This window comes from Lynx canadensis, chromosome F2 (genome assembly GCF_007474595.2).
Source record: "Lynx canadensis isolate LIC74 chromosome F2, mLynCan4.pri.v2, whole genome shotgun sequence".
Classification (NCBI taxonomy): domain Eukaryota; kingdom Metazoa; phylum Chordata; class Mammalia; order Carnivora; family Felidae; genus Lynx; species Lynx canadensis.
This window is the reverse complement of record NC_044320.2, coordinates 66,258,035-66,282,586: the sequence shown is the minus strand read 5'-3', so window position 1 is coordinate 66,282,586 and position 24,552 is coordinate 66,258,035. Positions and strand designations below refer to the sequence as shown.

Sequence of the window (24,552 nt, the reverse complement as noted above, 5' to 3'; positions counted from 1 at the left end):
ACACAGAATCGGAAGCAGGCTCCAGGCTCTGAGCCATCAGCCCAGAGCCCGACGCGGGGCTCAAACTCACGGACCGAGAGATCGTGACCTGAGCTGAAGTCGGACGCTCAACCGACTGAGCCACCCAGGTGCCCCTGAACTAAAATTACTTCTGAATAACTTGGTAAAACTATATACTGGTTGATAATATGATAATGTGTGTCACAAGTTTACAATGTGGATATTCTTTGATTGACTAAATCACTTGTAAGATTTAACCCTAAAGAAATAACCAGAAATGTATGGGAAAATTTTGCTGTTGTTTATTAATAGTATTGAAGATGTTCCAGATTTTTAACAGTGTGGGACTGGTTAAATGGACCCTAGCACAGCCATAAGATGGAATACTCATTAGCCATTATAGTGATGTTATAAAAAGAAAACTACCTTATTGAGTACTTGTTACAAATCTGGCACTGTACCAGTCACCTTAATTGTATTGTCTTAAGTCTCACAATATCCCTAGGTGATAGGTATCACTCCCATTCATAGAAGAGAAAACAGTTCAAACAGCTAGTGAAGTAGTATTGTTGGAATTCAACCCATGTCTGCTCTTAACCCTTGTTCTTAATCACTATCCTAATGATATGGGAAAATATTCACTATTTACTGATAAGCAATTGTTTTAATGTAGTTTAACTGACATTGAAATAAACAACAAGCAGAAAACTTCTGCCTGGGGTGCCTGGATGACTCAGTCGGTTGGACGCCTGACTCTTGATTTCGGGTAGGGTCATGATCTCATGGTTTGTGAATTCAATCCCTGTGTTGGGCTCTGCGCTGACAGGGCAGAGCCTGCTTGGGATTCTCTCTCCTTTTCTGCCCCTCCACTCACTCTTTCTCTGTCTCTCTCAAAATAAATAAAAACTTAAAAAAAAAAAAAACCACCACTTCCTCCTACATGAAATTCCTTCCTTTCCAAAGTTACTTATGCTTGGTAATGTTTTTCCCCAAATGAATCTACCTTTACACATGTTTTTTAAGTTGATTTTGGAAGCCTTAAATGCCTGGTCTAAGAATTCAAACAGTACCCATGATTATAAAGTTGCTGCACCTTTATTCATAAATTATATCACTATATATGAGTGGATACACTTGTAGGCTCTTTTTTATGTTCCCTGTATTCTATTTCTTCTTGCTCTGGTGTCAACTTGTAGGCAAAGTGAGGGGAGGGATCTGAAGGCCCATATGGTTAACTTTCAACACAGGAGTCCCTTGTGTATGTGGTGTAGTGCGGTAGTTAGAAGTCCTAGTTCTGGAACTCAACTGGTTAGACTGAGTCCCAGCTTTTAAATGAAAGTGTTTTCATTAAAATGAAGTGGTCATTGTAGCTACCTCATAAGATTGTGGTGAGGATTAAACTAATTGACATGAAAAATGCTTAGAACAGTGCCTGTGACATAGTAAATGCTCAACCATCAGCTATTATTGTCAGGATGATGATGATGATGCACATGTGCAGAGATGGGGAAGAGAAGAAAAATTACTTAGGAGTGTTCATTATGTACCACATACCTACATGATCTCTCCATATGATCTCAGATACTTATTTGTATTCCCTTTTATTATAAAGGTGAGGAACTTAAAATTCAGGGTGGTTATATATGGAAGGAATAGAATGAGTTATTAGACCCATTTCTAGGACTAAGGACAAGATAAATACTGAAAGGTGCCTGACCAGGAGATAGCAAAACGCTGAGAAAGGAGATGAGAAACAGACCTGTAGAGCCACACCACCCTTCGGGACCAAGGGACAGTGTTGTAATTTTCAGGACTGAGTGGGTGCCCAACCCAATCTGTATCAGAAAACTGTGCTTTGGAAATTCAGCTGTTTTTACACTAGTTGTATTTTCTGTAAATATTTCTTGTTTTGTTCTCCTGTTGTACGTACTGAAATTATTTCTGAATTGCCAGTCTGTCTCGTTTGTACTTTGAGAGAGCCAAAAGGAAAAAAGAATTTTCGGGCATCTTCTGCAGGAGCTACATGTCAGACACCAGGTGTCCTGGGCTTCAAATGCCAGAAGCCCAAGACAGAAAAGAAATGCAAGGAAGAAAATCCTCTTCCCCAGAGGCTTCTACAGTGTTCTCTGCTCTAACCTTAGAAGGCTTTGAACAGTGTTGCCTAGAGAATGGCCTTTTACTTACTCATCCGTCCAGCATGACTCATCCCCAAGACTGTTGAGTAAGTGAAATTTTACAGTATGTATGTTTCTGTGACTTTTATAAACATGGTGATGTGGAAAGAGCATGGACTTTGGAATCGGACAGGCCTAAACTTTGTTACTTAGTGCTTGTGTAATTTGGGCTATTTAATGACTTCTCTCAACTTTCTTATGCATAAAATAGGAATAATAAAATTTATTTCACGGAATTGGTATGGAAATTAAGTGAGGCAGCAAAAATGAAGGTATAACCTCTGGCACATGTAGGCACCCATGCCTTTCATTTCTCTGTCACGTTGTGGGTTTGGAGTGAGCATTTGGCTACATCTTGTATTTATTTTTATACTTTTCTACTATATCCAGGGCCGTGCTTTGTTTACAGTGAGCATCCTATAAATAGTAACAACATCATTGGCATACATGCACAGAAATTGAATGATGGGTCAACAATTTTAGGTGTGTCTTAATGTTTATTAATCTATTTATCCTGTCATAGAGAAAAACTGCCAAATGTAGATAAACAGGATGTGGAGCCAGGGCTGAAGAGTCAGGCAGGTTGTTCCCTGCATAGGGCCAGCAGCTGCAGAGGAGAGTGGGGACCAAGCCCTCTGCCCCTTCTGCTCGCAGAGCCCCCTGACAACTCCCTATTTCAGGTCACTCAAAGGCAGTGTTCTGTGGGGGAACGACAGACTTGTCTCTTCTGACATCAGGGGTTCCTCTTATAGACAATTTGCTATGCTTGATTTTAATTGTTTTCTTTTTCTCTTTTAATTATTAAATACTTAAAAGGTAAAAAAGATAATGTGGGGCACCTGGGTGGCTCAGTCGGTTACGCCTCCAACTCTTGATTTCAGCTCAGGTCACTCACGGTTCGTGAGTTCAAGCCCTGAGTCAGGCTCTGCGCTGACAGTGCACAGTCTGCTTGGGATTCTGTCTCTCCCTCTCTCTGTCCCTCCCCAGTCACTTTGTCTCTAAAAAAAAAACAAAAACAAAAAAATCCCAGATGCTCTCACCACATTACCATTATTATTATTTGTTATCTGGAATACTGCAATAGCCTCCTAATTGGTTTTCCTGCTTTTACTTAGTTGTCTATTTTCTATTTTTTTTCAAGTTTATTTATTTATTTTGAGAGAGAGAGAGAGAGAGTGACAGGATCCCAAGCAGGCTCTGTGCTGGTAGCAGAGATCCTGATGCGGGGCCCGAACCTATGAACCATGAGATCATGACCTGAGCCGAAGTCAGACGCCCAAGCAACTGAGCCACCCAGGCACCCCACTAGTTTCTATTCTCCATAGAATAACCAAAGTGGAGTGATTCTATAAAAGTACAATTTACCACTTCATTCCTCTGCCTAATATTTTCTAACATCTATCACATTTAATCAAAATGTCTTTCCATGGGGATGCCTGGGTGGCTCAGTCAGTTAAATGTCCAACTCTTGGTTTTGGCTCAGGTCATGATCTCATGGTTTCGTGGGCTTGAGCCCCAAGTAGGGCTCTGTGCTGACAGTGCAGAGCCTGCTTAGGATTCTCTTTCTCTCTCTGCCCCTCCCCACTTGCTCTCTCGCTCTCTCTCACTCTCAAAATAAATAAATAAACTTAAAAAAAAGATAATGTGATACTCCTTTACCCATAAATTGACATTACTATAATTGTTATAAAATCGTTGAAATTATAACTTAATTTCAGACTTTTAGAAAAATAGAAAAAATACTACAAAGTGTTCCCACACACCTTTCATCGTTTACCAAATGTCAATATTTTGCCACACTTGCGTATCCTTGTCTCTCTGTATTACATATGCAGATTATTTTTGGACCACTTAAGAGAAATTTCCCTTCCTCTTCCTTCAATCATTTCTTCTTTCCCTCCTTCCTTCTTTCCTTTCTTCGTCTCAAATAAAACATTAGAGCTAATATTTCCCTGCTTCTCCCATCCCCTTCTCTCCTTCTCTGCCTCTCCTTACCCTTGTCAGGGAAGCTGCTGTCTTACATGTTTCTGTGCTTTTACTACATATGATTAGATGTAAAGATATTGAATTTTCATTATTTGTTGAGGCTTGCTTTGTGATCAGTACATGATCACTTTTACAACTTTTCCATAGAACCTGAGAAAGAATATGTACTTTTTAAATGAGCCAATAGCTGTAAACCCCTTGCAATAGTGCCTGGCACATTATCAGCACTAAATAGTGTTAACATTTTTTAAATAATCATATGCTGTACAGTCACATAGAAGTCCACTGGCTCAGATTTGTTAACTGTCTTATTCAAATTTTGGATGCTTGAACTCTCAATTTTTATTTAAAAAAATTTTTTTTACTTATTTATTTTGAGAGAGAGAGTGAGCATGAGTGGGGAAGGGGCAGAGAGAGAGGGAGAGAGAGAGAATCCCAAGCAGGCTCCTCAATGTCAGCACAGAGCCTGATATGGGGCTGGAACTCATAAATCATGAGGTCATGACCTCAGCCGAAATCAAGAGTCAAAATCAAAATCAAGATGCTTAACTGAGCCACCCAGGTACCCCCTTGAGCTCTCAATTTTTAAAGAAATTTGCTAAAATCTTGTGATTGTGGATCTGTACATGTTTGTGTGTATTCCACCAACTTTCGCTCCCTGGCATAGGAGTGAGACCCTGGTCTGTTGTCTGCATCCCACCTCTAATCCCACCCTTGTTAGTGTTTCATCGCAGAGAACTGGGATGGAAATCAGGGCCCTGACTGAACAGAAAAAGCATCACAGGGAAATGGAAGTTTATGAATCCAAACCCATCAAAAATCACAGTGACCTTGACATTTCCCTTTTGTAAGGCTGCTCTGCAGCCTGATCATCATTTGCTACACTCTGATACTTGCTACACTCTGATATTTCTCCCCTCTAATGCCCACCACCATTCCCATCCTACCCCCACCCCCTCCCCCAGTCCCTGAACCATAATTCCTCTGAAGTTTAAGCCAATTTTTTTGGATAATATTCACCAAATTCCCTCTCGCTAATATTTCAAAACTAAATTTCCATATTCCTGTAGTTCTGGGACTAGAAGCTTGGGAAGAAATGTTTCTTAACTGATTCACTAAAAGTTGAATATTGTTGGCTGTATTATGATAAACAGAATACACATGAAGAGTGGGAAAACAGACATGAAATAAATAAAACCAAATAAATTGTGAAAAATGCTAAAAGAGAAAAGAACTGTTTCTAGAAGAGAGAAAATGGAGGGGGTGTGTCCTGTGAAGATGTGTTGGGGGAGGATGTTCCAAGAGGGGTGACCGGGTCTGGGAAGGTCGTGGGGCAGAACAGAACTTGGTAGTGAAGAGCTGAAAGAAGCCAGTGAGGAGGGATCAGTGAGTAGCCCAGAGGTCTTAGGAGAGACACAGGCTAGCTCACATAAGGCTGTATGAGCCACGTTAGAGCTTTTGATTTTATTCCAGAAACTGGAATCCATTGAAGGGTTTTAAGCAGAGAATGAGGTGACTAGATTTATGATTTTAAATGTAACTCTAGCCAGAAGGTAGAAATGACTACAGGAGATCAAGAGAGGAAGCAGGGATCCCATTCACAGCAACTTTAGCAAATGGGGGTTTTTGGTGAGCTCAAAGGGTGTTTCATTCTTGTCAGAGAGTTTGCTAAAACCACAACGGCAAATGAAACAGATTTTAACTTCATCTGTAAAAGATCATTTGTGCAGTTTGTGATGACCATCATAGACTTTTCACAGGTCTGGAAGGTCTAGAGTTATAACTAACTCCACCCCCAATTTAAATTTTGTGGGTATCTTGTGAGAACTTTTGATTTGAAAATTTTAAACTTTCATTTAAAAAAAAGTACAGGGGTGCCTGGGTGGCTCCGTCTATTAAGCATCTGGCTCTTGATTTCTGCTCAGGTCATGATCTCACAATTTGTGAGTTTGAGTCCCGCACTGGACTCTGCACTGACAGTGTGGAGCCTGCTTGGAATTCTCTCTCTCTCCCTTTCTCTCTACCCCTACCCCACTTGTGCATGCGCTCTCTCTCAAAATAAATAAATAAATAAATAAATAAATAAATAAATAAATAAATAAATAGATAGATAGATAGATACAATTAATTCCCATCCCATTACCTTGGGAATTACTTAATGATTGTTAAGTTTGCTGACATTTACTTCATCTGTTACTTTTTTTCTTCCTTTGCTGAACTTTTTTTTTTAAGTTTATTTGTTTGTTTATTTGTTTATTTTGAGAGAAAAATGAGAGTGTGTGCAAGCAGGGGTGGAGGGGCAGAGAGAAAGAGGGAGAGAGAGAATCCCAGGCAGGCTCTGTGCTGTCAGCACAGAGCCGCACATGGGGCTCAAACTCATGAGCCGTGAGATCATGACCTGAGCTGAAATCAAGAGTTGGACATTTAACCATCTGAGACACCCAGGTTCCCCCCTTTGCTGAACTATTTAAAAACAGATTCTAAATATATAATTTTGTCCCTTCATATATTAAGGAACCACCTCCAAAATATGAACATTTTCTTACATACCACAAAGCCATATTCACAAAATTAACAATTTATTGCTAACATCTAATGCCAATTCCATTACAAAATTTCTCTGATGTCTCAAAAATGTCTGTTTATAGTTGGTTTGTTCAAATCAGAATCTAAATAAGATCTGCACAATGCATTTGGTTGTTAAATCTTTTAAGTCTCTTCATCCACGGCACTGCTTTGTTCTTTTTTTTTTTTTCTTTTTTTCCTTTTTTAAAATTTCTATTATTGACCTGTTGTAGAAACTGGATTAGTTAATCCTGTAAAATGCCTAATATTTCATAATAAAAACCATTTTTATAAAGCAGGATAAAATATGGGGTTTGAGCCTTCAAACTTCCAGTAAGTCAGACCATCTCTCTGGAATGTTCTTTGAAGTGTCTGGCATACAAAACAGTTGGTGAACCATCAACACTCACCACACTTGGCACGCATAATGCAAGCTGTTAAATAAGAGTGCTTGTGCTTAAGGTTTTAATTTTATCATTCAGTCTTCTCAGGTTCTTGACCTGCTTACTGTGATTTGCCTACTGTTATTAAATTAACAGAATCTGAAAATAGCAGTTTCTCAGATGTTTTTAAAAGCAATTAAGATAATGCTTCAGTTTGCTAACTTCAGCCTTTTTCACTTCAGAAATTAGAAAATTAAAAATAGTTGAACTGGAGGTAGCATTAATAAAAGCCAAGTTTGGTTCCACTCTGAGGATGCACAGAAGCAGCAGTGACCAAACTACATGTTTTCTTCACCTCAATGTCAGTCTCTCTGAGAAGGACGACTTTGGTTTCTTTGCTATAATTAGCCTCTGTTGCCAATGGAGCAGAGTCTTATTACTTGCAGTAAATAGAATTAGATCACTAGTTCTTTTGGCTTTGTTGATTCAACAGGTTGTGAGTGCATGAACATTATTGACAACAATACCATTGTTATGTAAAATGTTGACATTAGGAAAAACTGGATAAAGGTATGTGGGAACTCTGTACTATCTTTACAACTCCTCTAACTATACAATTATATCACAGTCAGACATTTTAAAATACTAATTTCCTTTTCTAAATGATTATCTTAGGGGAGTGCATGGTTATTCTGTTAATGATGTCATTGGTTTAATTATTTTTGAAGCCCCTCTTTTGGAACTGTCCTCAAAAACCTAAAGGTCATAAAATTGGAAAATTGTAAGAGATCTGAGGAGTTATCTAGTCCAGTCTGCCAACCATTCCGGAAAATTCTGCTATGTACCATAATTTATTTACCACCCCCCTAGTGATTAGTACTTAGGTTGTGTCCCAAATTGTCCCCTTTACAAAGTTTATGTGAATTTTTTGTACTTATATCTTTAGACATATTAGGGATATTTCAGTACTCTAGATTCAAAAAGTGGAATTATTGGGTCAAAGGAAATACACATTTAAAATATTGATCCTGAGAAACTTAACAGGAACCCATGGGGGAGGGGAAGGAAAAAAAAAAAAGAGAGGTTAGAGTGGGAGAGAGCCAAAGCATAAGAGACTCTTAAAAACTGAGAACAAACTGAGGGCTGATGGGGGGTGGGAGGAAGGGGAGGGTGGGTGATGGGTATTGAAGAAGGCATCTTTTGGGATGAGCACTGGGTGTTGTATGGAAACCAATTTGACAATAAATTTCATATATTTAAAAAAAAATAAATAAAATAAAATATTGATTAAGTCTTTCCAATTTGCCATCCAAAACAGCTGTATGCTTCTACCAACAGTGTGTGGGCATATACTAACATGGGATGCTATCACTCTTCTACATTTTTGCTGTTCTGATATGGGCCTGCTGACACACAGACAGTGTGAGTGGCCTGTCTCCATAGGGAAGAATATTTTGCCAATGACATATTTTAGAATTAGCATGATGATATGTTTCATAATTATTTTGAACCCTCCTTTCTGCTGACTGTTCACACCACCTATCCATCCCTCTATATGCTGCTGCTGCTAGGTAAAAAAACCATCTTGCTTTATTTGCATTTCTCTAATTAGCAGTGAGGTTGAACGCATGCTTATTTATTGACAGCATGTATTCCTTTCTCACTGAATTGCCTATTCACTTTCTTGGTCAGTTCTATTTTTTATTTTCTTTTTCTTATTTTAAAAGAACACTTGATATTTGGTGAATAATAACCCCTTGTTGCCCAGGTTGTGAATGTTTTCTGTGCGTCACTCATAACTTTATAGTCTCTTTTGCTGTTTTGCTATTTGAAAGTTATGTTGGTGTTTGGCAGAAGATACAAGAGAGTTTTCATTTCATTTAAATTCATTTCAAATTAGAAATACTGTGCTTATCTGAGCAGGGAGCAATGCTCAGGATCAAAGCAAAGCATAGTAAAAGACTCCTGGGTGGCCTTTCTGGACTCCCTCCACTTGCCTCCCAACTCCTATCTCTCACCCCATGCTATTGCTCCCCTGGGGATTCCAAGGAGAGAAGGATGACCATAAGGAAAGGCATCACTCTTTACAAGTGTTTAATCATCATACAGTCTCATCAATCCATCATGGCTTCCAGGTTTTTGTGTCAGACTAAGGAAGTTCTTTCTTACCCAAAGTTTGTAAAGACATTTTTCTATATATATTTTTTACAAATAGTTTTATTGTTTTGTTTTTTTACATTTAGATGTTTAAATCACCCATGGTTTATGGGTAATTAAGCCAATTATCCTTCTGCTGTTTATGTTGAATTATCTAGTCTTCCCCCACTGATTTGAAATGCCACCCTGAGGAGTACCTGGCTGGCTCAGGCAGTTGAGCATGCGACTCTTGATCTTGGGGGTTGTGAGTTCAAACCCCATGTTGCATGTAGAGATTACTTAACAATAAGATATCAAAAGAAAAGAAAAGAAAAAGAAAGAAAGAAAGAAAGAAAGAAAGAAAGAAAGAAAGAAAAAGAAAAAAAAAGAGAAGTAAAGAAATGCCACCTTGAGCACATGTGAAATCCTGTAAGTATGAACCTGGATTACTTTCTGGACTCTGTTCCATTCCATTGATCTAGTTGTCTTTTTTCTGATCAGTACCATACTACCCTGTTTACTATATAGTTTTATAGTTCTTTTAGTGTCTTATAAGCCAATTTTTATTTTGTTACAGTTGTTTTTCAAAACCTTCTTAGCTATTTTCAAACATTTACTCTTCCAGAGAAACTAGAGAATCAATTTTTAAATTAAAAAAATTCCATTGGGATTTTGATAAAAATTACATTTAATTTATAGATCAATATGGAGAGAATTGACTTTTAAGAAATACTGAGGTTTCTTAACCATATATGACTCTCCATTTTCAAAAAAAATGATATGTCCTTCAGTAAAACATAATTTTAATGGGTTTTGAATATTTTTTATCAATTTTATTTCTAGGTATTTTTTTTTCAATGTTATTCGTTTTTGAGAGAGAGAATGAGAGAAAGACAGAGCATGAGTGGGGAAGGGGTAGAGATCTTGAGAGGGAGACACAGAATCCAAAGCAGGATCCAGGCTCTGAGCTGTCAGCATAGAGCCCGACACGGGACTGGAGCTCACGAACTGTGAGATCATGACCTGAGTTGAAGTTGGACGCTTAACTGACTGAACCACCCAGGCGCCCCAATTTGTAGGTATTTTAGAGTTGTGATTATTATGTGTCATTTTTCCATTATATTTTTGAAATGGTTCTTAATACATAGTAAAATTATGATTTTTGTATATTCCTTTTGTACTTAGTATCTTGTATTATTGTACTTTGTTTACTTAACTCTCCCCCATTTCTGGGCATTAGGTTGTTCCCAAGCTTTGAGGATCATAATTAGCCTTGCTATAAACATCTCTAAACAGGTAATTTTTTCTCTTTAAATTTCTTCCCACAAATGGAAAAACAGATTTAAAGAGTATATGGAACTTTATGGCTCTTATTACACATTGCTCTGAGTAATCTCCTGAAGGGCTAGACTCCTTTCCAATTCTGCCTATAATAATATCAGCAAATGAAATAATAATGATGAAGATAATGACGAGGATGATGAGACTATTGGTAAGAGCCATATTATGCTCTGGGCTTCCCATATCTTTTCATCTAATACTCACAATGAATCTATAATATGCTATTGCTGTCTCATATGGACGGATAAGGAAACTGAGGTACAGAGAGATTAACATCTGCACTCACACCTGGTAGGAGGCGAAGTCAGATGTGTTGTGTTCCATGGTCAATGCCTTCTCAAATACCCCATACTTTTTTTAAAAGCATTTTTTAAAGTTTATTTATTTATTTTGAGAGAGAGAGGGAGGGAGAGCAGGGGAGGGGCAGAGAGAATCCCAAACCGGCTCCACACCAGTAGCTCTGAGCCCGACTCAAGGCTCAAACTCACAAACCATGAGATCATGACCTGAGCCAAAACCAGGAGTCAGATGCTTACCAACTGAGCCACCCAGGCGCCCCATCTAATACCCATACTTTTTATATTTCATTTATATTTGAGACTTTAAAAGGTATATAAAAGCTGAAAGTTGTTTTACTTTGCATTTCTTAACCAAGAAGTAGGTTGCTAGATAACATACTTGTTAAACCTCTTTTTCATCTCCTTTGACCACTTATCCAATAGATTGGTGATGTTAATTAGATATTTGTAACAACGCCCTCTAAATTGGATAGAAATTGGATAGAGATTATAAAAAAAGATTGTATTTTTTCCCCATATGTTTACATATATTCTTAGGTTTTAGTGCCCATTGATTCTTCCTTTCCTCTATTCTAATTTATGTCTTCTGTAAATTCCTTTTTTTTAATAAATTTTTTTAAGTTTATTTACTTATTTTGAGAGAGAGTGAGCATGAGCATGGGGAGCGGCAGAGAGGGAGAGCGAGAATCCCAAGCAGGCTCTGTGCTGTGCTGTCAGCACAGAGCCCAATGCAGGGTCCACCCAGGCACCCCTTCTGTAAATTCTCCTTATCTGAAAATTCCATTACCAGCATGGGGAATAGTATATTAAGTAGTACTTAACACTCTTATCTTATTCATACAATGGTAGTCTTAGTAGAAGTAGTAGTAGTAATGGTAGTGATAGCAGCTTTCAAAAACTAAGTGCTTACCAAGTGCTAAGGATATTACATACATGAACTCATTTAATTATCACTATAATCCAGTGAGATATTATCTTTGTTTTACAAATGAAGAAATAGGCCCAGGAGATCCTGGGTGGCTCAGTGGGTTAAGTGAGTAAGCATCCAACTCTTGATCTCAGCTCAGGTCATGATCTCGAGATTCGTGGGTTTGAATCCTGTATCAGGCTCTGTGTTGACAGCATGAAGCCTGCTTGGGATTCTGTCTCCCTTTCTCTGCCCCTCCCCACTCTCTCTCTCTCAAAATAAATAAATAAACTTAAAAAAGAAAAAAAAATAGGCTCAGATTTATCAGCTTGGCCAAGGACACACAGTTAACAAAAGGAAGTCCTGTCTATGCCGAAGTCCATGTTCTTAATAACAGTACTGCTGGCCCCCTATTATGTAGAGTATAAAGTTAACTCTCTTTGAAAACAAAATCCTTTATAAACGTAAAGAAATCTTCCATACCAATTTATTTCTTTTTAAAATTTTGAATGAATGGGTTTTTATAACATTATATTAGTTTCACGTTTACAACATAATGATTCAATATTTGTACGTACTGTGAAATGATCACCACGCTAATCTAGTTAACATCCATCACCACATCTAGTTATAAATGTTTTATACTAACTTCTTACAAGCTTTGAATCAAAGAGATTTTTAATTTAATCAAATATTTTCTTAACGTTTATAAAGAACTTTGTCATTACCCTTGCCTATCCTAGCGTCTACCTCTGGTGGTCTCTGGGCATTGCCACTCTGGCCTCCAGGGGGCACTGTTACCCCTTTAATACTGTGGCTCAAGCCTTTGCTAATTCCCTTAAGCACAGATAAGACCAGGAAAATATGTAAACAAAGTTTACAAGGGGCTCAGATGAACAGAAGGCAAATGAGTACAGAGAGTAATATACAACTAGATAATTTGGTTCACTGAATGCAGAGTAGGCATTTCAGTATTTGACACTGAAATACCTTGCTTCCCACTGCATGCACAAAGCAGAAAACTTTTTTTCTATCCTGCACTATGTCCTCAAGCAAGCAAAATTCTTCAAAAACTGGCTCTGAGATTAGTAAGGCTAGTTCCAGCTAAGGGCTTCCTTCCAAATTCTACTTTCCAGTTTCAGTGTCTGCCTCTCCCTACACACTGGACACTTAACATGTCAGCCCTCTTCTAGAAAGATGGCATTGTCTGCTTCTGGTTTGTAGCTTTACCCTGTTGTTTGGGAATGGTTATCTGTGGGTGTCTCATACTCCTTCATGTCTTAGACAGTATGCCAAGAATGTAAGGCCCTAACAGCTTATACAGCTTATATTACATATCTATTACTACATAACTGATTACTCCAAAATGTAGAGGCTTAAAAAACAAACTTTTTTTTTTTTTTTTTTGACAGTTTCTTTTGATTAGGAATCTGGGCATAGCTTAGCTAGGTGCCCCTGGTTCCAGGTCAAGGTGTTGGCCAGGGTGCAGTCATCCCCAGTCTTGAATAAGGGAGATTCTTCTTCCAAGCTCATTCAACAGAGTTGTTGGTAGGCCTCAGGTTCTTACTGTGGCCAAAGACATCCTTTCCTTGCCATGCAGGTCTCTCCATAAGGCAGCTCACAACATGCTGTCTACCCTTGCAGTGAGTGGAGAGAGAACATGAGAAGGTGCCCAAGACAGAAGCTTCGGTCTTTTTATAACCTCATGTCAGAAGCAATATCCTGTCATTTGTGCTGTATTAAATTAGTTAGAAGTGAGTCAGTAGCTCTAGCCCACAGTCAACTGGAGGTGATTACACCAAGGAGTGAATACCAGAAGGTAAGAATCATTATGGGCCATTGTAGAGGCCTTCTACCATATCACTTTACGCAAGCCATTTCTCATGGTGGTGTTTACAGCAAGCAATCTTTTTCTTTTTAATTTTTTTAAATGTTTACTTATTTTTCAGAGAGGGGAGGGGAGGAGAGAGGGAGACACAGAATCCAAAGCAGGCTCCAGGCTCCGAGCTGTCAGCACAGAGCCCAATTTGGGGCTCGAACTCATGAACCAGGAGATCATGACCTGAGATGAAATCGGCACCCCAGTCCTTTTTTTTTTAAGTTTATTTATTTATTTTGAGAAAGAGAACAGGGGAAGGGCAGAGAGAGAGAGAGAGAGGGAGAAAAAGAACCCCAAGAAGTCTCCACACCCAGCCCGGTGCCTGATGTGGGGTTTGATCTCACAACTGTGAGATCATGACCGGAGCTGAAACCAAGAGTTGGACATTTAACCAACTGAGCTACCCAGGTTTCTTGCCCTTTTTAAAAAACTTATGTCTACTCCCAACTTGGGGCTTGAACTTACAACCCTGAGATCAAGAGTAGCAGGCCCTACTGACTGAGCCAGCCAGGATCGCCTACATCAAGCAGTCTTGAGGAATGAAGTAACCTCTCCCTCTGGGAAAGAGAAGCTGGCTTAGCTTGTTGCTTGCTAGAAAAGCAATGGGCTCCCCAAGCTCACTGTTACCCCCAATGAACACAAACCCACTGCACATGTGGCATCTATCTGGGGCTTTTAGTATCACACCTGTGGGACTTGAGGCAAGAGGAGTTAATGTAAACAATTCATGCTGTTTATGCTGTGCTGTGGGTAAAAAAATTTTTTTGTCTAGGTGGCTCAGTCTGTTGAACGTCAACTCTTGGTTTCAGCTCAGGTCATGATCTTACAGTTCATGAGTTCAAGCCCTGCCTGGGGATTCTCTCTCTCTTTCTCTTTCTCTGCCCGACCCTGCTCTCTCTCTCTTTCTCTCTCTCTCCTTTCTCTCTCAAAATAAATAAATAAACTTTTATAAAAGTTTTTTCCCCCTCTTCCTCAGATATTCCATGTCTTCTTTCAGCATCTGTAAAACAGTAAAGGTTAACTTGTTGGCTTGTAAGTAGGATAAAAACAAATTGCAGACCTGACAGTTTGACTCAACAGCACAATTCAGAATTGTATACAAGCCTGGGAGACCATCATTCATACAAGAGATCCACGTACATATATTTCATTTTATTTGACAAACACTTATGTGCCAGGTAATTATTCTCAGAGTTTATAGACATAAACTCATTTCATTCATGAGGTAGGCTCTATTAAAAACCGCTGCTTTACAGATGAGGCAGAAGAGGCCCAAAGATGTTGAGTAACTTGCTGCAAGTCACATTGCTCATAAGCGTCAGAGCCTCAAATAGTCAAACAGAAACAAACACAAAAGTCCTGGCTACACCATCCATTGATCCACTGTATCATGCTAACTGTGTTCCAGGTTGGGAAGGGGTGAAGCAGAGACAAGATGGGGGGAAATGACAAAACAGAGAGTTCATTCCTCAAAACATGAGTTGAAATCAATTTAGAATTTTTCATTCCTAACATAGTAACATATTGTCTGTTGTTTCAAAGGATATTCAAAGGATAAACTCTACCAGTTATATTTGACTGGTTAGGATTTGACTTAGAACACTTGTTCTATATTCAGACTATGAAGGTTAAAATGTATTGTTCATACACACAAATCTGAACATGGAATTTATAACAGCTTTGTTCATAACTGCCCAAACTTCGATGCAGCCAGGATGTTTTTCAGTTGGTGAATGGACAAACTGTAGTACATACAGACAATAAAAATTAATTAATTTTTATTTTAGATAAAGAGAGTGTGTCAGCAGGGGAGAGGGGCAGGGGGAGAGAGAGAGAGAGGGAAAGAGAGAGAAACTTAAGCAGGCTCCATGCTCAGCACAGAGCCCGATGTGGGACTTGATCCAATGACTCTGGGATCATGACCTGAGCCAAAATCAAGAGTCGGACGCTCAACCAACTGAGCCACCCAGGCACCCCTCAATAGAAAATTATTTAATTCTAAAAACAAATGAGCTATTAAACCATGAAAAGATTGGGGGGAGGGGACTTTAATGCATGTCACTAAGTAAAAGAAGCCATATGATTCCAGCCATATGACAATCTGAAAAAGGCAAAACTATGGAGATAGTAAAAAGATCAGTGGTTTCCAGGGGTTGGGAGGAAGGGAGGGATGAATAGGCAGAGCTCAAAGGATTTCAGGGCAATGAAACTGTTTTGTAGAGTACTGTTATGGTGAAAACGTTATTATACATTTGTCCAAGTCCACAGAATATGCAATAAGAGTGAACCCTAATGTAAACCATAGACTGATGATAATGATGTGTCAATGTAGGTTCATCCATGATAATGAATGTACCACTCTGGTGGGGCAGGTTGTGCATGTGTGGGGACGGGTTATATAAGACCTCTACACTTTCCACCCAATGTTGTTATGAACCTAAAACTGCTTTAAAAAATAGTCTTTTAAAAAGTGCTTTGAAAATTACAGTGTACTTAAATTTTAAAAAAATTTTTTTAAATTTATTTTTGAGAGAGAGAGGGCACACCAGCAGGGGAGGAGCAGAGAGAAAGAGAGACACAGAACCCGAAGCAGGGTCCAGGCTCTGAGCTTTCAGCACAGAGCCCAATGCGGGGCTTGAACCCACGAACCATGAGATCATGACCTGAGCTGAAGTCGGATGCTTAACCAACTGAGCTACCTAGGTACCCCAAAAAATTATGGTGTACTTTAAAATTTAAACTTTTTTTTTATTTTTTAATGTTTATTTATTTTTGAGAGAGAGAGAGAGAGAGAGGCCACGAGCAGGGGAGGGGAAGAGAGAGAGGGAGTCACAGGATCCGAATTTGCACGTCACCCTTGCACAGGGGCGGGCTAATCTTCTCTGTACTGTTCCAGTTTTAGTACACGTGCTACCCAAGCGAGCACAGGAGTCGCAGAATCCGAAGCAGGCTCCAGGCTCCGAGCTGTCAGCATAGAGCCTAACTTGGAGCTAGAACCCATGGACCACGAGATCATGACCTGAGCTGAAGTTGGATGCTAAACTGACTGAGTCATCCAGGCACCTCAAATGTAAACTATTATTAATAGTGTAAACGTGTAGTAAGTTTTTGTTAACCTCACTCTATGCCTGTTCAAGTCCCCCTTGCTCTTGGTCTCATCCTCTGTCTGTTGCCTCCTCCTTTCCTTAATAAGTGTAAATGGCTTGGCCCCCACTTGGGCTCTCTTCCCCTCCTCCATTGTCCTTCTCTTCAACCTTCCTAACCCAGGTTTAATGCGGCTGTCTCCTCCATACCTATACCATGGCTGCAGAGCTCTGCGAAGATGATATCTATTGTACAACTTGCATTTCTCCTACATCAGTTCATCCCTCAGTGTGTCCTGCAACTATTTCTGTTTCTCAAACCAGAGCTTTCTGCTTAATATATGTATCAGCAAATTTTAAGTGTAGTTTTTATTTTTGATATTGTACTATTTTGAATAAATATTTTCAAAGTCATGCCATTTCTTCTTACTCAACAGATTTTATATGTCAGGCTTTTGCATATATATATGTGTAATTAGATTCATGTTATTAAGCTGTTTTCTATTTAAAAATTAAAATAATCTGGCTTCTAATGATCATGTACAGATATATGGCAGATAAGCATATCTATCAATGATGATTCACCGAAAAGTGCTTATGTATCAGCAAACCCAGATGGGTTGATGTGTTTAGAGTTGCTTTAATTATTGGTCTCCTTTTTTTTTTTTTTTTTAAGAAAAGATGACTTTTATTTATTTTTATTTGAGAGAGTGAGTACAAGTGGAAGAGGAACAGAAGGAGAGGGAAAATCTTAAGCAGGTTCCATACTCAGGACCCTGGGATCATGACCCGAGCCGAAATCAAGAGCCCGATGCTCAACCAACTGAGCCACCCAGGTGCCCCATTATTGGTCTCCTTAAGAAGATTCTGTGAAAAAGTTGAGTCATATTCCCTTCTTTAATGTGCCTCAATGCCTTGGAATAAGCCTCCCTTGTTCTTTAGATTAGGGTATTTCTTCACTCAGTGAGCTCAATCAGAATCTAATTCAATCCTTTCCATAGCTTCTCTTTTAGCAAGACTAGGGACCACTCCCTGTGTCCTAGGGATTAACACTACTGGTCTCAAATTGTAGCCAATCGGGAAAATTTGCTTGATAGATGTGCCTCATTTGGCCTGCACAGCATTTTAAGAAAATCTCAATTCGTTCCTAGCATTTTGGAATTATGCCATTTCACATTAAAAATGTGTATTGCTAGTTTTTATTGAAAGATTAGTGGATCTGGCCATTTGGGGCTTTGTGCTCACATAGCAACAATCAGCTGGTAGCAGCCATCAGCCATTCCATTTAGAGAGGGCATGTACCTCTTGCCACTCATGAAGACTGATGGTCAGTTGCCATTTATCACCTCACTTTCACCTCTTCTGACACTCACCATTAGAGGTGCTTCCCAGGTGCTTTAGGCATTTGAGTTTGTAAACTTATACACCTGGTCCTTGCTGCCTTTCACCCAGAACCACCTATTGACATTGAAGGCTCTAGAAACACCAGGGCTTCAAATCAAATGGACTCAGCTCTGCCACTTTCCTGCCATGTGACCTGGGTAGGGTTATTTCACCTCTTTGAATTTCTGTTCCTTTATCTGTAAAAAGGGGATGATGATGGCATGGTTATGTGGATTAAAGGCAATAATGTATATAATGTGTTTCTGATAAAGCCAAGAAGAGGCAGGAAGGACTCAGTGAGTGTGGCCTGCCTCCTTTGACAACTGCTGTGCTCACCTCTCAGGAGATGACAGGGCTACTCCTGTAAGTCTCTGGGATAGTTAATTCACAACTAATTTGTATGATATTCTCAGGTGTCTAGACACAAATAAAAATATAAGAAACCAGGGGTACCTGGCTGGCTCAGTAGGTAGAGCATGGGACTCTTGATCTTGGGGTTGTGAGTTTGAGCCCCATGCTGCGGTAGAATTTAGTTTAAAAAATAAGATAAATTTTTAAAATAATAAATAAAAATAAATAAATAAAATATATGAAACCAGATAGTACTTAGGTAAAATTTATATTCTGTAACTGTCATCTGCCATCATCAAGGACCCATAATGGGTTAAGTAAGTTGTTAGCCAACAGCACTTAGATTGCTTGGAGAGTAATCCTGTGGCATGGTAAATTGAACTCTTGCAATTAGTTATATAAAGAAAATAAAAATGGAAAAGTTTGTGAGTTGGCATGTTTTCTAAAACCACGTGGAGTGAGGGAGGGAGACAATTCTCTATATGCCACACTTGCCCTCACACTGCAACTTTTGTAGAGTTGCTGATGTATCTATATATCTAACTTGTTTTTTAATCTGCTGCTGTAACAAATTACCACAAATTTAGAGACTTAAAACCACATTTTTATCCCTCTAGGTTTGAAGTCTGACATCAGTGTCACTGAGCTAAAATTAACGTGTCAGCAGGGCTGCACCCTTTTGCAGGCTCTATGAGTGAATCCATTTTCTTGCCTTTTCCAGCTTCTAGAGACCACCCACATTCCATGGCTTGAGGCCCCCTTTTCCACCTTCAAAGCCAGCAATGTTGTATCTCTCCAACCATCCTTCCATAGTCCCATCTTTTTCTCTAACTCTTCTTTTGCCTTCTTCTTCTTCCACTTTTGAGGACGCTTGTGATCACCTTGGACCCACTCAGAAAATCCAGGATATTCTTCCTATCTTAAGGTCAGCTGATTAGCAATCTTTATTTCATATAACCTTTTTTAAAATTAATTTTTTAAATTGAGATATAATTAACATATGACATTAGTTTCAAGTGTACAGCATCATGATTCGATAGACTGCTAAATAATCACTCCAAGTCTAGTTGACATCCATCACCACACATAGTTACATTTTTCTTGTTATGATAAATTTTAAGATCTACTCTCTTAGCAGCTTTCAAATATACAATACAACATTATTAATTGTAGTCACCATGCTGTACATTACATCTTATGACTTATTTATTTTATAAATGGAAGCTTGTAGCTTGTGACCACTTTCACTCATTTCACCTACCCTCTCCCCAATCCCTGATGCTGTCAACCACGAACCTGTTCTCTGTATCTGAGTTCATTTTTGTTTTGTTTGTTTTAGATTCCATATATAAGTAAGATCATATAGTATTTGTCTTTTCCTGTCTGACTTAATTCACTTGCAATAATTGCCTCAAAGTCCATGCATATTGTCCATGCAAACTTAATTCTTTGCCATGTCATGTAACATATTTACAGGTTCCAGGGACTAGGATGTGATGTCTTTGGGATGCCATCATTCTGCCTACCATAATGAGTAGGTACATTACTATAAGTTTATCTCACTTAATCTTCACAACCACCTTGTGAAGTAGGAACTACATTTGCGAGTAAGAAAACTGAGGCTGAGGAGTTAGGAAATGTGCCTGGGTCCAGAGCTAGTAAGCAGAAGTAAGATTCAAATCCAGAGCTGTTTTCCTCTGAAGCCATGTGCCTAATCACTACACTATTCTGAAATTTGTTCAAATGGTGTTTTTCTTTCTATTTTCTATGAGAATGATTATTATAGTGAAAATTGGATTTTGGGGAGGTTAGTGGGATAGCCCAAGGAGTACATATGTATCAGTTAAAATTCAAATACAGATTGTCTCTTTATTGCCTTAATGTGCTTATATTTTTCTAAATTGAATTTTATGTTATCACAGACTTCTGCAACTAAGTCTGACTTTCCACACTATGCCCCAGATTGTTAACACCACTTGCTTTTAAAAAGTCAAAGAGATACAGGTTCCTCCAAGGCTGTGAACTTTGACTTTGCAGAGTTTAAAAGTAAATAAGACCCCAGGTAGTTATGTGATCCAGTTTCTTGCCTTCAGTACCTCACAGCGCTGTTTTTTGGTTTGGTTTGGGTTATTTTTATTTTATTTTTATTATTTTGCTATTTGGGGAAATGTTATGAGATTCCATTGTAGGAGTTTAATTTCTATGCTCTTAGCTTCTAGCAGTTTTTTCTTCTACCTGTTTTTCATTTTTTCATGATTGTTCTCCAATGGAAATAACTAGCAATTAAAAGCAATTTATCCCAGTCACGAGTGGAAATTATAAGTAACGAGATAAACTTTTAAAGCCAAATAGCACGATTGTAAAATTTTCAAACAGTATGGTATCAGGCTTGAAGAAATACACCAGGCAGAAGTGGGGAGATAGTTAAAAAGGCAAGGTACTGAGGAATATTCAATAGCGAACAGCATAAGGAAAAATTAATGTGCTTTTCTCATTTTCTATCAAGGATATAAAATCCCCTTGAAAGCACAATGCATGTTGTACCTTGAACCGCTGTATTAACACAGTGCTTTGAAGAGGAAATGTTTGTTGAATCAGTGGTATTTATGTTTCAGAAAAGCACCTTGCAGATATCTAAAAGAGAAAATAAGTCAGAAATGGTTTATTTAAACTACATGAGGGGCATCTGCGTAGCTCAGTCAGTTAAGCATCCGACTCTTGCTTTCTGCTCAGGTCCTGATCTCACAGTTCGTGGAATCGAGCCCTGCATTGGGCTCTGCTCTGATCAGCAGCACGGAGCCTGCTTGGGATTCTCTCTCTCTCCCTCTCTCTGCCCTTCCCCCACTTATGCGTACACGCTCTCTCGCTCTCTCTCTCAAAACAAATTAATTAAAAAAAATTAAACTACATGAGGGGTGCCTGGGTGGCTCAGTCGGTTAAGCATCTTACTCTTGATTTGGGCTCAGGTCATGATTTCATGGTTCATGAGTTCAAGCCCCACATTAGTGGGGCTGTGCTGACAAAGCAGAGCCTGCTTGGGATTCTCTCTCTCTCTCTCTCTCTGCCCCTCCCTGCAATAAATAAATAAACATTAAAAAAATAATAAACTACATGAAAACTAAGTGGGTGTTCAAATGACCAGTTTCAAATTCAAATCCTGGCCCCACAGGAAATCATTATCTATGCCAAGGGCTGGGAGAAGAGGTAGGGGAGGGAGCTGAGAAATAAGTGATTCTGTGAAGATTAGTTGTTGGAACAGTTCTTTATTATATGCTTCATAAATTATTTAAACTACTGTTTGTGGGTGAGAATTATATATTTTTTTTAAATTTTTTTTTCAACGTTTATTTATTTTTGGGACAGAGAGAGACAGAGCATGAACGGGGGAGGGGCAGAGAGAGAGGGAGACACAGAATCGGAAACAGGCTCCAGGCTCTGAGCCATCAGCCCAGAGCCCGACGCGGGGCTCGAACTCACGGGCTTGAACTCCCGGACCGCGAGATCGTGACCTGGCTGAAGTCGGACGCTTAACCGACTGTGCCACCCAGGCGCCCCGAGAATTATATTTTTAATTTCTACCTCTCTGAGCATAGTACCGTACCTGGCACACACTAGGTACTCAACAAAAGCTACTGAATGTAGAAGAAAAAGAACAAAAGACATTAAATTCTTAGATGACACCAAACCAGCATGCACACACATATAATTTATGACCTCCTATACTAATATATTGTACACATTGTAAACCAGAAACCCGAAATTTAAACACATGAAATAATCAATATATTTTAAATTATTTAATGGTATTTTATTAATAGTAGAAGAGCCTTTTTGCTTTCATTTGATGCTTTATTCCTTGGTAATTCATTACTTTTTAAAAATCTTGGTTTAACACCTTATGATATAGTGATTTGAAGATCAGGTACTAAGTTCAGCTTATTTTGATATTACATTTTAATAGCTGTCATAGCTGAAGAAGATACTTCAAAAAGCTATTTGGATTTAAATTGAAGAAATGCATTGTTGTTGGTTTCTACCTATTAAATTACTCATTTTCTTCTTCAGTCTTATCAACCAGTTCTGCAAAGGTTTTTGCTGAAGTCTTATTAGTACATTCTCATTTTCTCTGCTATCAATCAGCAGTTCTTGCAAACTAATTTAAAGGCATTGCATTTTAATTAGTTTGAGGCCCACTGAAATTACTTGAAAAATATTTAAAGAAATAAAAAATTGTTTCCAAAATTTTTAATTATGCATATGAGTTTTAAAAGGACACACACACACACACACACATTTTTTTGCAACAAAATTACACACTGATAGAAATATTTCTGAACGTAATTTTCAAACATTCTCTAAAGTGTTTCTTTCTAAACACATGTACACTTAAAGGAGAGGGTGGATGGAGTTAGTCTCTCAGGCAGTGTTAAAAGTTTGCCTTAAAAGGAAAATACCACTCACCACAAATGTAGGGAAATCTGGATCCCTTGTATTGTTGTCAGAGGAAAATGTATCATTCATCTTGATATTTATTTAAGTAATAATAATAACCCGTGCTTATGTAGTGCTTATTTTGGTGGTAGATTTTCACATTTTTAGCTCATGTCATCCTCAGAACAACCCAGTACAGCAGATACAGTTATGCTCTCCAATTTACAGGTGGGGAAACTGAACCCCAGAGATGTTAAATAATTTGCCCAGGATTACATGGCTGGTCATGGCAGAACTATGGTCAGAACCAGGCAGTGTGTATGCAGGAACAATGCTTTTGACCCCAAGAAGTATCTTGGACACTTCAATAGAAGATAAAGAGTTTCCACGATTACTCTCCATCTCAGTACCAAGTATTATATATATTCTATTGAAAGGATTTTTTTTTTTTACAAAATTAACCACATCAATGACCTCCTATGCTACACAAAACTGCAATACACTGACGCTGGGTAAAGGAGAGCTTCCCTGCAAGGGGGAAGCCCACCCTTCTCAGGATACCTCACAGAGCACATGAATGACTGCCTGACAAAGGACTATATGAGCAAGCCATTGTCAATATGTATGTTAAATAAGAAAGCGTATCCTCTTTGTGTTTAGATAAAATAGACATTGGGGTATGTTCTTTCTTTTTTTTTTTTAATTTTTTTTTTTTTTTTTTTTTCAACGTTTATTTATTTTTGGGACAGAGAGACAGAGCATGAACGGGGGAGGGGCAGAGAGAGAGGGAGACACAGAATCGGAAACAGGCTCCAGGCTCTGAGCCATCAGCCCAGAGCCTGACGCGGGGCTCGAACTCACGGACCGCGAGATCGTGACCTGGCTGAAGTCGGACGCTTAACCGACTGCGCCACCCAGGCGCCCCGGGGGTATGTTCTTTCTAATCTGTATTAGATTGTCTTGAGCACCCTTAGGACATGCACCCTCCACCTTAGATGTTTTTGTCTTAACAAATATAAAATTCAAAATCACCAAGGAAAAGTACAGTTTGGATAAAATAGGTACAGGGGAGTTTCATAGGATAATCAAAATAACTTCTTAAATATAATGCAAGAATACATAAATGGGCTAAATAAGCATTTAGAGTTCAGATTTTAAAATCTGATAATGAAGAAATGTAATTTTAAATGTGAGAATAATTTTAAGTTCCAATATAGGAGCGTGAATTGAAGAGCTGTGAGAGAATGCTCTCACTGTACTAAGGACTTACCTGATCTTTTATAGAGTTCCATGTCTCATACTGGGCATCTCATCTAAATAAGAACATGGGGTATTTGGAAAGAATTCATATGAGAGTCATTTCACATTTAAAAAAAAAAGGGGGAGGCTGGGTGGCTCAGTTGGTTGAGCATCTGACTTTGGCTCAGGTCATGATCTTGAGGTTGATGAGTTCAGGCCCCAAGTTGGGCTCTGTGCTGACAGCTCAGAGCCTGGAGCCTGCCTTGGATTCTGTCTCCCTCTCTCTCTGCCCCTCCCCTGCTCTTGCTCTGTCTCTCTCCGTTTCAAAAATAAATAAACATTAAAAAAAAAAAAAAAAAAGAGGTGAGGGAGGGGGGATGGGCTAAATGGGTAAG

General features: G+C 38.8%; 2 long non-coding RNA genes and 1 other non-coding gene across 6 annotated transcripts; 2 read left to right on the top strand and 1 right to left on the bottom strand.

The window, feature by feature from the left end:
- Positions 1-101: 101 nt before the first annotated feature.
- LOC115506185 lies at positions 102-17,107 on the top strand. 3 transcript variants are annotated; one of them, XR_003966271.1, is made up of 4 exons: positions 102-128; positions 10,485-10,540; positions 13,392-13,610; positions 16,567-17,107. It is a non-coding gene; the product is annotated as an uncharacterized LOC115506185 (long non-coding RNA). The 3 variants fall into 3 exon arrangements; XR_003966270.1 differs by lacking the exon at positions 102-128 and adding an exon at positions 9,572-9,673; XR_003966269.1 differs by lacking the exon at positions 102-128 and having other exon boundaries at positions 10,245-10,540.
- LOC115506184 lies at positions 1,453-9,531 on the top strand. Of its 2 annotated transcripts, none has more exons than XR_004343166.1 (3): positions 1,453-2,221; positions 7,602-7,678; positions 9,424-9,531. It is a non-coding gene; the product is annotated as an uncharacterized LOC115506184 (long non-coding RNA). The 2 variants fall into 2 exon arrangements; XR_004343167.1 differs by having other exon boundaries at positions 9,352-9,531.
- On the bottom strand, positions 16,491-16,596 carry LOC115506626. Its single transcript, XR_003966464.1, has one exon. It is a non-coding gene; the product is annotated as a U6 spliceosomal RNA (small nuclear RNA).
- Positions 17,108-24,552: the final 7,445 nt, after the last annotated feature.